This window comes from Myotis lucifugus, unplaced genomic scaffold (assembly GCF_000147115.1).
Source record: "Myotis lucifugus unplaced genomic scaffold, Myoluc2.0 scaffold_8, whole genome shotgun sequence".
Lineage (NCBI taxonomy): Eukaryota > Metazoa > Chordata > Mammalia > Chiroptera > Vespertilionidae > Myotis > Myotis lucifugus.
Genome location: NW_005871056.1, coordinates 15,575,743 through 15,593,156, shown reverse-complemented (window position 1 = coordinate 15,593,156; position 17,414 = coordinate 15,575,743).

Below are 17,414 nucleotides of genomic sequence, written 5' to 3'. Positions count from 1 at the left end.
CCCCTGAGGGCTTCTCCGCTTCCCCCTGCTCCTGATGGGTGATTGGGTTAGTAGCCGCTGCTCGCACCTGCTGACGGCGCTGGCCCCACTCGCACCCACTGCTGGCGCTGGCCCCAGTCTCTCTCTGCCGTCAGCAGGTGCAAGCGGGGCTGCTGGCAAATGGGACCGGGGCCATGGCAGGAGGGGCTGGGTGGGGGCATGGAGGAGGAGCTGAGAACTGCCCCCGTGCCCACCGCAACCTCGCAGCCCACAGTTCCTTTCAAGGTGCATGAATTCATGCACTGTCCCCTAGTATTCTATAAGATGACAACCCACACACGTCCATATTGCATGTAAATAGTGATTAGATCAATTGCAAGTACACTTTTATAAGAATACTATGTACTTCCTTGAGAGTTACCTAATACCTACTTGTCTATGTGATGTTAAGCAGCTGTTGATATTTATTGCCTAGATCAGCTATTCTTAAGCTGTACACTCTAAAAAATTAAAGGCCCCAAAGACCTTTTGTTTGTGTGGGTTATATCAAGATTTACCAGATTTAAAACTGAGAAAAAAAATCTTAATTATCAATTGATTTTAAAATAACAGTAACAAATCCTGCTTACCTAAGTAACATGATTTTTGTGGAAAATACCTAATTTTTTTAAGTGGCATTATTTTCCATTTTTCCAAATCTCCTTAGTATCTATCTATCTGGCTTAATGAAAGACAACAGTTTTCTCATAGCTCCTTCTGCATTTAATTTGTGTTTGTTTTGGTTGAAGAATATGAAGAAAATTTGTTCTCACACAGATAAGTAGTTGAAAAGGGAAAGATCACCCATATTTCCTGAAAGAATCTGGGGAACTTCAGGAGTTCCAAAAACACAGTTTGAGAACAACAGGCCCAGATTATTTCCATTACTAGAGGCCCAGTGCACAAAATTTGTGCATGTGTAGGGTCCCTGGGCCTGGCTGGTGATGGGGGGCGACCAGCTGGGTGATCAGCGTCCCCTGCTGGCACCCGCCTTGGCCGGCCTGGCATCGCCTGCTCGCCGGCACCACCCCCTGCTGCCGCTGCCAGTTGCCTCCCTCTGTGGGGCGATGGGGGGGGGGGGGGGAGGTGGCTGGCACAGTCATTCTGCCGTTAGGTCAATTTGCATATTAGGTTTTTATTATATAGGATGATTGTGAAGTAGTGATATTTTATCACTACTTCATTTTTTTCTGTAATTATTTGCTTACCTTAAGATGCATTTGAATACAAAAGGCAAGATTGGTGCCTGTTCTTCCCCTTACTAGTTTTCTAAATAATGTTTGGTAACCTAGCAACCTCCAAAGGTGATCAATGAAGCGTTATTATTGTGTACTTTTTAAAAAATCCTTACCCGAGGACATATTTTCAAAGAGAGGAAGGGAGAAGGAGAGAGAGAGAAACATTGATTGGTTGTTTCCCATGCGCACCCTGACTAGGAATCACACCTGCAACCTTTTGGTGTATGGAATGATACTCCAACCAAGCCATACCAGCCAGGGCATTATTGTGTATTTGTGGTTTTAAATATATTTATGTGTTTCAGTCCCTTGTAATTATTATTTTTGACATTCAAATTTTCCCACAATTGGGTCTTGACTCTTAACACATTGTGTGCGGACCAGTAGTTTTATTGCTAGCTTTACTCAGTGGCCAGATAAATTTCTATTGAACGAGTACAAAACCATTTTACATAAATGTTAAAGGCATGCTTTAAAATTAAATATCCATTGCATTTTGAAGTTATTTATTACATGTTCTTACAAGCTAATATCTTTTTAAAGTATGATACTTTGTAAAACATTGTGTAATGTGAAGAGAGAATTCGCGTGATTGTCCACTATGTGTTAAGTTTTTTTTCCTCATTCTCAATCAGTACCTGGCTTTTTTTTTTTTTTTTTAATTGGTTCTTTGCTTTCTCATATGACAAGATGTTCCATTGCTCTTGGTTTGGTTCTTGTTTCTAGACCTTTTCAATGGACAGAACTAAAAAGTGGTTTCTTTTCTGCTCTCTTTGTTTCTTTTTTTAAATCTCAGTTGTTGGTGTTTGTTTGATAACTTTTATTTTGAATTCAATACTATATGATATTTAAATAATCCTAATCTTTCCCCACACCCAAAATTCCAATTTTTGCTAACACCAATGTAATTACTCTTTGATTTATCCCACAATACATGCAAAACAGTTTTAGAATCTCAGAACAGTATGATACTGGAAAGTGGAGTTGTTTATTTTTGACCTTAGGATATGTCCCTCTAAAAAATACGGTCAGATTACAGTGTTTTAAAATCACTTGGAATAGTTCTCTATGTGGTTATGCCACCAACTTGATACACAGAGGTAAATTTTTTTAGTCATTTCAGATTTTTCAGGGACTGCTTTTTGTTTTGTAATTACATAAAATGTGGTTACTAAGTGAAATTTATATCTGTATACAGAGAAATCTGACTTCTAGTCTTTTCCACCCTGTCCCCTTTCTGTCCCTATATGTAAGACTTAATAGATTATTCATGATTACAGTGTTTCTTTTTTTATCCTGGTACTTTTATTGTAACAGAAGAAGCATTTAAGTTCATTTACTAAAAGTATCTGCTTCTAGATTTTTCAGTAACTAATAAGTATTTTTAGGCCATGGAAGAGGAACACTGACTTTTCTGGGTTTTTTCTGGTGACCACAATTTCTTGCCTTAATATAAACAGTCAAGATAGGAAACTTCCTAATCTCTCTTGAAATGTTAGATAATTTTCCATTTATCTCTGATGATTTCAGACACTTAAATCTGACTAACACTTGGGACACTGGTTCTACTTGTAATAGAACGCTGTCATTTAACATTTCTTGAATGAATAAAATTTAAGAAATTTAGATCTGAAATTTAGATATTATCTTAGAAAGAATGTAATCTACTTTTTAACTTAGTCATTTAAAGTTCAGAGTGCTTGATTTTATAAGTTTTAAATTAAATCTGAAACCTGTTTAATAATGTCTCTTTTATTCTAATAGCTGAAAGAAGTTGCAGTATCATAGTTCAGCAATATATGTCACATTCTAATATGATATATTTATATTATAGGCTAAAAACTATTAAATCAGGCTATTCATATGGTGAAGCAATTGGGTTCAGATTTTAGTTTGCAGTTTTCTTATTCTGGCCTTGGCAAGTTTCTTAGCTTTGGTGAGTAATTCTTTGGCAAATTTAATTCTTTGGCTAAGTAGGAATATTACCTTCCTCATAAAGATGATGTGGGCATCACATGAACTAATGGATGTAAAGTGATTGAGGGAACAGTGGTTGCTACAAAAATAAGCATCCAATAAATGTTAGCTTTTATTTGAAAATTGTTATTGTTACGAAATTTTGATCAATTCTTTAAACTCTATATGCACCTTACTTAGGATAAGTAGTGCTTATTACATGCTGTAAATACAGCACCTCATTTTCATGATTCCATTCGTTATATGAAAAGAACCAACTGTTAACAAAGGAATAATCAGGGTCTAACTAAAATTTGAGGCTTCTGGCTTCACAATGTGCCAGTGCTTACCAAATAAATATATTCACATTAAAAAGACTTAATAGAGCCCAAACCGGTTTGGCTCAGTGGATAGAGCGTCGGCCTGCGGACTGGAGGGTCCTGGGTTCGATTCCGGTCAAGGGCATGTACCTTGGTTGCGAGCACATCCCCAGTCGGGGGCGTGCGGGAGGCAGCTGATCGATGTTTCTAACTCTCTATCCCTCTCCCTTCCTCTCTGTAAAAAATCAATAAAATATATTTTTTAAAAAAGACTTTATAGAAAAAAAAAGACTTAATAGGTAAGGGAGCTTTAAGGAAACATTTTCTTACCATCAGGTTGCTCGTTAGTTTAGCTGTTTTGGTTTGTTTGCTTTTCTTAGCTTTATTGAGATAAAATTGTAATATATTTACAGTGTTCAACATGATGATTTGATATACATATACATTGTGAAAGGATTCCAGCAAGTAAGTTAATTAGCACATTAATCCCTTACATTTGTTTCCTTTCTTGATTGTAGGGGTGAGAATCTTTAAGTTCTAATCTCTTGGCAAATTTCAGTCATACAGTACTAGTACATACAGTATTATCAACCAGAGCAGGCGTGGGGAACCTTTTTTCTGACAAGGGCCATTTTGATATTTATAACATCACTCGTGGGCCATACAAAATTAATCAGCTTAAAAATTAGTCTGTCATATTTTGTCAAACATGATTAACTCACCCCTAATGCCTTGGCAGCTCCAGGCCCAATGATACTGCAGGCCTTATACAACCTGAGGGCCAGACGTTCCCCAACCCCTCAACTAGAGTCACCATGTTATACATTAGATCCCAGACCTTATTAGTTTTTATAACTGAAAGTTTGTACCCTTTTACTAACCTTTCCTCATTTCTCCTTCAGCCCCTGGCAAACACGATTCTACTCTCTGTTTCTATAGTAGTAAATTTGATTTTTTTTTTTTTTTAACGATTCCACATATAAGTAATACCATGCAGTATTTGTCTTTCTCTGTCTGGCTTACTTTACTGAGCATAATGCCTTCGGGGTTCATCCATGTTGTCTCATGGCGGAATTTTCTTGTTTTTATGGTTGAATAATATTTTGTTGTAGGTAAATAGCTAGATATAACATTTTCTTAGTCCATTCATCTTTTGACAGATACTTAAGTTGTTTCCATACCCTGGCTATTGTGAATAGTGCTGCAGTGAGCATGGGAGTCCAGGTGTTATCTCTTCCAGATGGTGATTTTCCCCCTTTTGGATATATTCCCCAAAGTGGAATTGCTGGATCATATGGTAGTTCTATTTTTAATTTCTTGAGGAACCTCCATACTGTTTTTCATAGTGACTGTACCAGTTCCATTCCCACCAACAGTGTACAAGGGTTCCCTTGTATCCACATCCTATCTATCATTTATTATCTCTTTTTGGTGATAACCCAGAATATTTTTCCATTCATTTGTGTCTTCAATTCCTTTCATCAATGTTTTTATTGTTTCACTGTGCAGATCTTTCATTTCCTTGGTTAAATATATTCCTAAAGTATTTTATTCTTTTTGGTGCTATTGTAAGTGAGATTGTTTTCTTTATTATTCTTTCCTGTAGTTCTCTGTTAGTGTATAAAATGCAACTGACTTTTGTTTATTGATTTTCTATCCGGCAACTTTACTGAATTTGTTTAGTCTGTTTTTTGGTGGAGTCTTCAGAGTTTTCTAGATGTAGTACCATGTCATCTGCAAACAGAGAATTTTATTCTTTCTGATTTGGAGGTCTTTTGTTGCTAATTGCTCTGGATTTTCAGTACTATTTGAATAAAAATGGCAAGAGTGTGCTTCATATTCGTGTTCCTGGTCTTAAAACAAAAGCTTTCAGCAATTCACCATTGAGTATGATGTTAGCTGTGTGTTTGTTCTATTATGTTGAGATACATTCTATCTATATCCAATTTGTTGAGAGTTTTTATGAAAAAAAAAATGTTGAATTTTGTCATACATTTTCTTCATCTATTTGTTTTTTATTCTTCATTTTGTTAATGTGGTACATCACATTTATTGATTTGGATGGTTGAACCTTTTTTGTTGTTAATCCTCACCTGAGAATATTTTTTCATTGAATTTTAAAGAGAGTGGAAGGGAGGGGGAGAGACAGAGAAACATCAATGACACTTCAATTGGTTGCCTCCCGTGTGCGCCCTTACCAGGGCTAGGGTTCAAGCCTGCAACCTAGGTAAGTGCCCTTGACTGGAATCAAACCCAGGACCCTTTAGTCCAATGGCCAATGCTCTATCCATTGAGCCAGACCAGATAAATCTCACTTGAGGAACCTCCTTTTACTGTATGTACTGTATGTACTGTGTGATCCTTTTACTGTATGTACTGTTGAATTCATTTTGCTAATATCTTGTTGAAGACTTTTGTATCTTATGTTCATCAGGGATATTGGCCTGTAGTTTTCCTTTTTTTTATAGTATTTTTGTCTGGCTTTAGTATCAGAGTAATGCTAGCCTCATAAAATGAGTTTGGAAGTGTTCCCTCTATAATGTTTTAGAAGGTTCCTCCCTCCCTCCCTCCGTCCCTTCCTTCCTTTCTTCCTTTCTTTCTTTCTTTTAATCCTCACCCGAGGATATGTTTATTGATTTGAGAGAGGGGGAGAGAAAAGAGAGAGAAAAATATCTATGTGTGAGAGAAACATTAACTAGCCGACCTGCCCTGATGAGATCGAACCTGAGACCTAGGTATGTGCCCTGACGTGGAATCAAACCCAGAGCCTTTTGGTGTATGGAAGGACTTTCCAACCAACTGAACCACATCGGCCAGGGCAGTTTTATTTGTTTTTAATATGTTAGGATTACAGTGAGATTTAAGAATGCCAAAATGAATTCAGATTGGATGACAAGTCCTTAGGATTCCAGCCAGAATCTTTTAATTATACCTTATATTACCTATCTTTTTTTTTAATTTAGTTTATTGATTTGAGAGAGGAAGACAGTGAGAGAAACATCTATTTGTTGTTCCCCTTATTTATGCATTCACTGGTTGCTTCTTGTATGTGCCCTGACTGGGGCTCAAACCTGCAACCTTGGCGTATTAGGATGACGCTCTAACCAACTGAGCTACCTAGCCAGGGTCCTAACTTATTATTTTAGATATGGGGAGTTCTAGGAAAGAACAAATGGTGGGCTAATGTTATCTTTCCCTTCCCCACAAAACAAAACAGGAATTAAAATGTACACTTTTTTAGAGGTATGTGCTAAATGTTGAAATTTGTTGTTTGGTGTTTGCTTTAGAGTGGAGGAGAGTTAACAGATAAACAAGATTGAATATGAGTTGATAGAGTGGAGGAGAGTTAACAGATAAACAAGATTGAATATTGTTGAAATAGTAAGTAAATGAAGTTCTTTATAAAATTTTACTTTATACTTATTTAAAATTTTTCATAATAAAATGTTTTAAAGTTTAAAACTTTAAACTTGTTACAGCAGGCAAGTAAACATAATCAGATTTTTCAGTCTCTCCCCATCAGTGCGACTTGCCCTCTGAACCCAATTTCTCTTATAGCTATCAAAAGGAAAATAGAGTGGCTACGTAGGTATATAATGACTTTATACTAAGAGGAAATGTTAATATTTTAAAGAGGTATACACAGATTCTGGAAGGTATTCCTGACAGGAAGATTGAAGAAGCAAATGGGAAATTAATAGTATGTTTAGTATACAATAGATTTCATTTTATAAAATAGTTGAATATCTGAAAAGGTATCTTATAAATACCAAATCAGTGCCAGTCAAGATTTCTCTAAGAAAATTAATAGGCTATTTAGGGTGTAGGTTATTCTGTAACTGTTGGCAAATCTTAGTATTAGTGGATTTGGCGAATTACTAACAGGACTCAAACTGTAAATTCCTCTCCTGTACTTCATACTATTGGCTTGGAAGTAGGAAAGTGGTTCCTATTTACATTTCTTATTTTCTCTACTTCTTTAATGTAACCCAGCATATCAAAAGTTGGGTGCTTGCAATGTGTCAAATATCTTGCTAGGTTCTCTTATGAATGTTATGTCACTTAATTCTCAAAATAGTGCAGTGGGATGGTTTACAAATGAACAAACTGAACTAGAGTGGTCACATAGCTAGTAATAGGGTGAGTCAACTCCTTATGATTCCAGAATCTTTTCATTATACCACATTCCCTATTTTATTTAAAAAGCCTTCCACCTTCACCAATATAATCTTGCCCTTTTCTCTCCTCCTGACTTTGGGTACTGCTACCCATCTAAGTTTTGGCAGTTTTTACTTTAGGATTCTTTGCCTAAAGTTGGATGGGGCTCCTGGATCTGGGTAAAGAAAGGAAAAAAATATATTTTTTTATCGGGCATCATCCCCTACTAGAGTGATTATTCATTATCTTTGGTATTAAAAAAAAAAAGTTAATGAGCCTCTTCCAGTCACCCATACCTTCCTTATAAGTCAGTCAGTTGCAGGCTCCCTATATCGAGTCTGGCTGCAGTTCAGGAAGGGTTATAGAACAAGGGCCTATGAATCCCTAGAAGTTTTACAAGGTTTATCGGTGTTTTTCTGAGGAAAATATTCATGGTCTTTATCAGAGTCTAATAGAAGTCTGTGATCACTCTTCGAAAAGGTTAAGAAATATAGGTGCCCTAGGATTTGGTTGCTAAGCAACCAACTAGATATTAGACTCGGTTCTTCTTGGGCCTAAAAAGGTGTGTCCCTTTGATCTATTGGGCCAAATTGAGTACCACCACAATGCCCACTGTGAGCATACTTGTTTTCTTATAAAGAAACTAGAGGCCCAATGCACGGTATGGGGCTTGGCCCTCGCAGCTGTGGCGGCTTGCCTCGGGCCTCGCAGCCCCTGCTTCATCCAGAAGGTCATTCAGCCGTCCGATCTAATTAGCATATTATGCTTTTATTATTATAGATGATCAGTTATTTCAGTTTTTATTTATTTTTTGTTAATTCTCACCAGAATATTTTTTCCTTGACTTTTTTAGAAAGAGTGGAAGGGAGGGGGAGAGACAGAGAAACATCTTTGTAAAAGAGACACATCGATTGGTTGCCTCCCACTCATTTTTAGTTTTGAAAATTCAGATAATTTTGCTACTAAAGATTGTAGCCTACTTAGTTTTATTTGTATTAACTTGACATAGATGCACTCTAAATTGTGCTTGGTAAACTCAATTTTTTTCCAAAAGAAAATGCTTTTTTTTTTTAAAGGAAGGTATTAATAACAGGTCTAGAAGCCAGATAAGAATTCCTAAAGGAATCTGTATTTTGGTAGCATAAGGGATGGTAACAAGCAGCTCCCAAACATTGGCTTGTAAATTAGTATTTCTATGTTGTTATAAACTGATAGCCAAATAAACATTTATTATAGATCTCCTCAAAGAAGAGATTAGGCAAATACTGTCTCCTTTGAGCAGTTCACCAAAGAAGGGTTGGTAGGAATTCCTGTAAGTATGTGTGTTCAAAGTTTGAAATCAGCTAGAAAAACAGTAACAAGGTAGTTATGCTCATACTAAGAATCAATTTTTGAATATTGATACTAGAGCAAATGGAAGCCTAGTGGGTTTCCTTCTTGCTTTAATAAACAAATGGGGAAAGAATTGGAATTTCAGTGTGAAACAATATTGACTCTTAGTGGATTCTTAAGAAATCCTAAACTCATTGAAGAGCCATGGGCCATGCAATATTTTTTTAGAATTCAGAGATGATCATGAAGACCACATTGCTTTAACAGGGGCTTTCTGGTCCTTTGGCCCATTAGGTCAAAGGGGATACCTTCTTAAGTAGAAGTCTTCTTTTTGTTTCTTTTTTGTTTTTGTTTTTGTTTTTTGTTACCCAAGTATCATTTGATATATTTATCTGGGTATAAATTATCATGTAGTCCTGTAATGGCTAAATGAAAAATGGTTCTTAAGGATATAAGATGAAAGGATATGGTACAGAAGTATTGTCAATTGTCTAATTATTATTCATGGATGCTAGTACTTTGTGGGCCAGGAGCCCCAGTTGCAAAGGATCTAATATTGTTTTACTGTATTTTCCTAATCAACAAATAAAAAATTTTGCACTTTTCGAAGTCCAAGATTAAGATATTGGCAGGATTGGTTTCTCCTGAGGCCTCTCTCCTTGGTTTGCAGGTGACCTGCCCTCTTGCTGCCTCTTCACATTATCCTTTCTCTGTGTGCATGCATTCTTAGTGTCTCTTCATGTCTCCAAATTCCCTTTTCATATAAGGATACTGATCATATTGGCTTAGGGCCCACTCAGTGGCCTCGTTTAAAAAAATTTTTTTCAATTGAAGTAGGTTAATTAACGTACTGGTTGCAGGTGTACAACATAATGATTCAGTCCAAATGCATTGCAAAATGATCATAACAGTCTAGTTAACATCCTTTACCTTACATGGTTACCAAAAGTATTATTTTTCTTGTGATATAAACTTTTGAGATCTACTCTCAGCAACTTTCAGGTATGCAGTACAGTATTAACTGTAGTCACCATGCTGTATGTTGTATCCCCATGACTTATTTACTTTATAACTGGAAGTTTCTACCTTTTGATCCCCTCCATTGATTTCTCCTACCCCACCCCAGAATTTTTGCACTTTTAAAAAACTCCTTTTTTTCCAAAAGATTGGAAACCAAGTTATTGGTGGTCTATAAGAGATTTCTCATAATCTGGGGTATAGGATTATTTTTTTTTTATGATGTCTTAGTTTGGCCCAGCTGGTGTGGTTCAGTGGTTGAGCATCTACTTCTGAACCAGGAGGACACAGTTCAATTCCCGGTCAGGGCATATACCCGTGCTGAGGGCTTGATCCCCAGTGTGGGGCGTTCAGGAGGCAACCGATCAAAGATTCTCTCTCATCATTGATGTTTCTATTTCTCTCTCCCTCTCCCATCTTCTCTGAAATCAATAAAAATATTTTTTTTTAAAAAGATGTCTTAGTTTTTATATTGCACACTAAGTACTTGGTTACCAAGTACCGGAAAATGAAATATAGTATTCAGAAGCAGTAAAATTCAGCATTTAGAAATATTTACTCAGTAAAAAATAAGTTTGTAAATAGAAGACTTCTCAACAAAGAGGGAAAATAACAGGTAAGTGCTAAAATACTTAGTGTTTTACTTTATTCAGTGCTAGAATTCTGGGCTTTATTTAGGGTCAAACTGTGATATGACAGGAAAACCCACAGAGATGATTAAAGGAGAATAAAATAACAGAAAATTTAGCATAATATATAATTGTGATTTTTTTTGCATAAGGATTTGGAGCAGCTTACTATGCCAGTTATATTCATTAACTAAAAAGTACTATTTTGTCAGTGTCCTGGGGCTAATTTATTATAAGAATTAATGAATGAGAATTTTGGCCTAAATACAGCTGAAATGTTTACTGAAACTGGACCAAAGATTAGCATCCGTGTAGAGGCTTAATCATTTTTTATATTAAGATATCAGAGAAAAGTTTTACAATATTTTGATGTTTTGTATGATGGGAATTCTTGAAGTTCTTGGGTCTCATAACAAACCATCATAGATGCTCATCCTCTAGGAAAATAATGTACTACTCACCATTCCAAAGGTTTCATTTTGCTCAGGAATCTACTGTATGAGTAAAAATAGACTCGTTTTATGCATAGACCAAACACTGTACAGGAATAGGCAAAAGTAAGTTTATTGATGACAAAGAACTCTGTATTCAAGTGTGTTTGAGTATAGCAAGTAGACTACAAGAATATGTAAATAATGAAGGCCAGCAATTCCAGCCACTTACGAGATTGTACATAAATGCACTGTGACATTGTGGCATTCTTTTGGGTTAATAAAGCTATTATAATAATCATAACCTGTAAGTCTTTTTCCATACGAACAACTATAAACCTACTTTTGCCCTAACATGTATATCAATGTTTTGTTTTTAGTTTATGTCTTTCATCACCATTACTTTTTAAATTACAAATTATTCTGAGTAATTCTATTATCAGTATAGCTTCTGGTGATAATGTAGACTTCCCATTATGTTTGTGGGAGTGTAATACGGTTTTTACTTTCTGAGAGGTGGTTCAGCATCGCTAATAAATATGCTCATGCCATTCTAGCAGTTCCACTTTTAGGAATGTGTCTTAAGGAAATGTTTGTGCACATGTATAAACAAAAGTATACACACACACACACACACACACACACACACACACACACACAAAAGGCCCAGTGCACGAAATTCGTGCACAGGTAGGGTCCCTAGTGACTGCCAGCTGCCAGCTGGGGCCTCCCTTTCCTGGGCTGCCTGCCTGCCCCGCCAAACTGATGGCCCCACCAGCTCCCAGGCTCTGAGGGAGCCTGGTGGCAGCCCTGCTGCTGCTGCTGGTCACTGCCTGTGGGGCCCGATTGCCCCGCCACTGCCTGGCACCCAGGCGCTGAGGGAGCGGGGCAGCAGCCCCGCCCCCCACCGCCCCGGCTGGTCACCCTGCGATCAGATCAGCAGGGCATTGGGCCCCTGCACAGCTCCCTCAGTGCATGGGAGCCTGGCGGTGGTGTGGTAATCAAATCGGAGGGGCGATCGGGCCCCACCCAGCGACCAGTGTCTCACACCCACCGTAGCCTGGCGCTGCCCACTCACCTGCTCCACCATCCCGCCCTGGTCCCACTCTCATCTGGGCGCATCAGGGCCTGCAGCGCCTCCTCTGCCAGTGCCGAGTCACCAACACCCGCCATGTTCCGCACCACCCCCTGGTGGTCAGTGCACGTCATAGCAAGTGGTTGAACTCCCTACAGAACTCCCAGTCGAGAGGACAATTTGCATATTAGGCTTTTATTACATAGGATATGTATACACAAACCATTCAGTGCAGCATTGTGTGTGTCATGGAAAATTAGCGACAATCTAAACATCAACCCACAGAAGACTGACTTAAATTGCGGTAGATCCATGGGATAAAATACCGTGCCATCATTTAAGAGGAAGAAGTAAATTTGTATATCTCCTTTGAATATAGAAAGATGTCTAAAACTTACTACTAAATGAACAAAGCAGATTACAGAACAGTAGGGTTATTTTATTTTTGGAATATCTTTGGAAAATGGAATTGTAAGAATTTCACTTTATTTTATGCTTTTGTGATGTTTGAATAATTTTTACAAGCAGTTTTTAAATAATAAGATTAATGATTCAGCTATCAGGACGTGAGGGGAATCCGATTGGACATATTAGAATTATTAAGCTCTAAATGCCCTTACTGCTATATACTTACCTACCTGGTCTGCCAAATAATCACAGAACATGTATGGTCAGGTTCTGTTCATCTGTGTTTTACAGGTTCTTGCTGCCCATTGTCCTTCATTCTTAATAGAATTTTCCATGAGACCAATCAGTAAGTTTTGTCTAAATAGTTTAAGAGATTTATAAAATAATCTCTTTCCCTAAGAGACTCCTCTGTGTCAGTGATAAACGATGGGATGCTTTTGGGATTTTCTTTCTTTGTAGGGAGGGTGATGTTTTCTCTTCAGAATGACTCATTAAGTGTAAAGGCATACTTTAGGATTGTTTTTCCCCTTCATGGTTGTGAAAATGCAATACTTGGCACATAGGCAAACCTAAAGAGTTTGCAAATTGCTTCCCCTCTCTGGATAAGAGAAACATCTTAAAATAGCACATAACATAGCTTTTATAAATAGTAGTTACTTTGTTTGTTGAATGAATGAATGCAGAAAAACTGGCAAATCTAGATAATATAAATTCCAAAACAGTCAAGAATTTTAATATGGATTTGTTTGTCTAACACAGCACCAATAATTGGTGCTGAGTTTTACAGTTTTTTTGTTTTAATTCAGATGTAGCTCTCTAAAATAAGTATTAATTACTTTAATAAATAGAAGCTATATGTTAAATCCTAATTTTTTTTCTGAACTCTCCACCACTGTGTGTGTGACTTCTTACAGTTAAAATATATGTAGTCTGTTTCTTCATCTATAAAATAATGAATTAGACTTTATCCTAAAACTCTAAATTTTTTATCAACTTCAGAAATTTTACCTAAACTACAGAAAGTGTAACAGATATTAATGCCTTATAAATGTGCATAACCCATTTCTTCTAGAGTAAGTAAATCTGGTTCCCATTTCAGTGTTTGAAAATGAAAGCGGTTTGGACAGAGGAGGCAAATGTAGAGGTATGAAAGGTTCTTTTCCTATCTAGTCTGGTACATGTTTCTAAAGCATATGCTGAGGCTCCAAACACAGTAGGACAGAACCTTCAAAAAGTCTTGAGAATATCGCCCTTTAAAGAGGTAAATCAAAGTCCATGTCATTCTAATTCTTATTAAGAATAGTCTGTGCATCCTTGGTTAGTTTAGCAGTATATATGTATTTATTATTTTTGAACGAGTTATAAGTAAAATAATACGAGTTATAAGTAAAATAAGTAAAATGTCAACCTAAAACAATTTAAAAGTGTGGTATGTATTTAGCTTCATTATTTATGGCATGTACTCTTGTCCTATCACCCCTCCCCTCCAAGTACAACTAAGTATGTCTTTCCTCCATAATATTGCCATTAATGAAATTTTTCATGACGAAAGAAATTCATGCTATGGACTATAAAATAGGGGTGTTTTTTTAAAACTGGGTTTTAATTGCCTCCTATTCTAGTCATGGGTTTGTTGTACCAAGTCCAGCAGCCCCTAGCAGGGTTCTCAACCTGTGGGTCGCAACCCCTTTGGGAGTCGAACGACCCTTTCACAGGGGTCACCTAAATACATCCTGCATATCAGATATTTACATTACGATTCAAAACAGTAGCAAAATTACAGTTATGAAGTATCAACGAAAATAATTTTATGGTTGGGGGTCACTACAACATGAGGAACTGTATTAAAGGGTCGCAGCATTAGAAAGGTTGAGAACCACTGCCCTAGAGGGAATATAAATTTAGGCAAAGTGGCCAAGGGATAAACAAGTGTTGCAGAAGAGATGGGGGAAAAAGGAAAACTTTATCTTGGCCCTAAATTACTAAATCATGATATTTCTTTAGTCTCTTAATTGTTTGCCCCAATGTTTCTCTTTTTTCTTTTTTTCTTTTCAGCCCTGAACTTCTCTTAGGTACTCTGCCTTCATTAACTTGCTACAAATTGTAAGCTTAACTTAGAATTTGTACTAATCCCAATTATACGAACTTTTCAACAGATTTTTATCTTCTAATGCTTGTTACTTATCTCACCTAAACTGTTGGGTTTTGCTTGTTTTTTCATGTTTTCCACATATAGTCTTCTCACATTATTTACTGTTACAAGATTGAAATAACACACTGTTGAAGAAGAGAAAAACATTTTTACCCATATTCATGTTGTTAGTAGCAGCTTATCTTCACATGTATTTAAAGACTCCAAAGAGCCATTTAAACTCTTATTTACTATAAACGATAGTCCATACACACCTGAGTCAGCAGGACAGGTATTATTCTTTCTATTATACAGATGAGAAAACTGAGACTTTGAGACATTGCATAAGGCAGTGTCAGGATTCATAGTAATTTAGAGCAAGAAAAAGCCTAATGAAAATTTTACTTTGAGGAATTTAAGGTTCATCTATAAAAAGTTATTTTTCTGAGAACACCAAACTTAAATTAAGTTGCAGGCTAGAACTCAAATTTCCTAACCCTTAATATATAGTACTTTTTTATTTTCCCAAGGAAAAAAACTGTTACAGTACAAACAGTATTTTAATTTTGGTTGGAGATAGAAGATAAGCATATAATACAGCTGCCACATTAGTTCTCAAGCAAGTTGGTCATGTAGATAAAATGCGTTCATATATTTGTTGTATTTTTTTTCTGTGATTTAAAAATTAAATTGAAGGTGGTAATCATACCAAAAAACCTTCTTTTCCCATCTCCCTTTTATCATTTTGTAAAGTTATTAAAAAGAAAGAAATTATAGAAGTATTTAAGAATAAATTCAACTTACATATATAACAGAATCAGAAATTGAATCTTAAACTTAGTGACTATTTTCTTTTAATCCTAATTGAAAGTTTTTCTGGCATGTTTTTTCTCTTCTCCTTAATTGAGTTAAAGATCGTTTATGACTTCTGTCTATCTGTTATTCTGTATATCTGTTAATTTTCATTATTTAATAGTTTAAATGTAGAGGTAGGTTGGTCTGAATATATTGATTTCAGGATATATTTTAGGTGCTTGTTTCTAGTGAATCTCAGTTTGAGGGTTATTGCTTAAGGGAAGAAATTTGGTTAATTGTAGCTAGTTGGAGTTTAGAGAACTGAAGTTTGCTGTATGCAGTTCTTTATTTAGTAAGTGAGAAAAATCCTAATAATTTTATAACTATACTGTATGAACAACCTGATAAAGCTCTGAAAAAGAAATGAGGCCTAGGAGATGAAGAATCTATGGAGGGTTTTAAATTGAGGATTTTTCTGAGCTAGGTTCTAAAATAAAATAGTAAATTGTGGCTAGTAGGATGAAAATAGTTATTAACCCTCCTGTAAGATCTGAAATAATATTGTTGCCCTTGAGAAAAGTAGGCATTACAGTGTAATGATATTACTCAATCTACTTCTTTTGTCAGCCTAAGTAAGAAGAAATTTTCTGTTTTTCTTTAACACATTTAACATAGAGTTTCCTGTAGTTTCAAAGATGTCTAAAATATACCTTTGTGCCCCAGTGGGGAGTGTGCAGGAGACAGCTGAATTGATGTTTCTCTCTCATCAATGTTTCTGGCTCTCTATCCCTCTCCCTTCCTCTCTGTAAAAAAATCAATTAAAAAAATAAAATAAAATAAAATATACCTTTGTGGGTGTGCATATTTGTCCTTACTTTGAAATCTCATATTTGGGCTCTAGATTCCAAAGTGATTTTTATATTTAGGAAAACCATTACCTCCCAAAGGTTTTCTTAGGAGAGTGAGGAAAACAAGTGTAAAATTTCATTGTAAATACCTTGTTGTTAATATGCTTGGAAAATTATATTCATAGTAAAAATGGTCTCAGTGTTCTAATTAAAAGTTAATGATGGATCTTAGATATTGTAAAGCCAAAGGAATTAAAAGACGGGGGACATTTTGAGAAAATGGCTTGGTCATATATATATCTAAATATATATTTACCCACATGTTTTGTCAGAAACCAAAATTGAGGGAAGAGATTTGGCTTTTTGTTGGTTTGTGAAATTGATCAGAGATTGCTCCTTGGCTTAGTTGCTGTCTGCATAGGCTGTTAACAATTGTTTCTCTGGCAGCAGATCTTGTTCATCAGGATTGCATCATTTCTGGGAGAATGGCCAAGGTCCACAGCCTCAGTACAAAGACTGTCTGAAGCATATGAAGCCTGTTCTCTTTCTGAAGCAGCACTCCTCTTCCTGCCAGTCCTCTTCACAGGATTACTGAAGCAGACTTGTTCTGAATTTTCTTTCATTGAATTGTCTGTTTATTGGACTCTTGTCTCCCAGCTGCTTCCGGCTCACCTGGCTGATGCAATTTCTTTCTCTAAATCTCTGTTGGAATTATTCTTAAAACACTGTCTTTTGAGAGTAACTAGACAGATTACACAGGTCTTGTGCTTTCAGCAAGTAAAGTCATATAGAGAAGAGACTGTAATAATGACAAATACAAAGACTTTTTTTTCTTTTTCTTTTTTTTTTTTTACAAAGACTATTGACCATTTCTGAACACAATTAAAAAGATAGGAGTAATTATAAACTATTTCTGGCATGTTCTATTTAGTAGCCTGTTCCCAAGAACCTGTATGTAAATGGTGACTTCTCAAAGGAGTAGTCAGTACTGGGAGGCAGGCTGATTCTGCTTCTGAATTCGAGAACATACTAGTGTTTCTGTGGATTCTGACGGATTG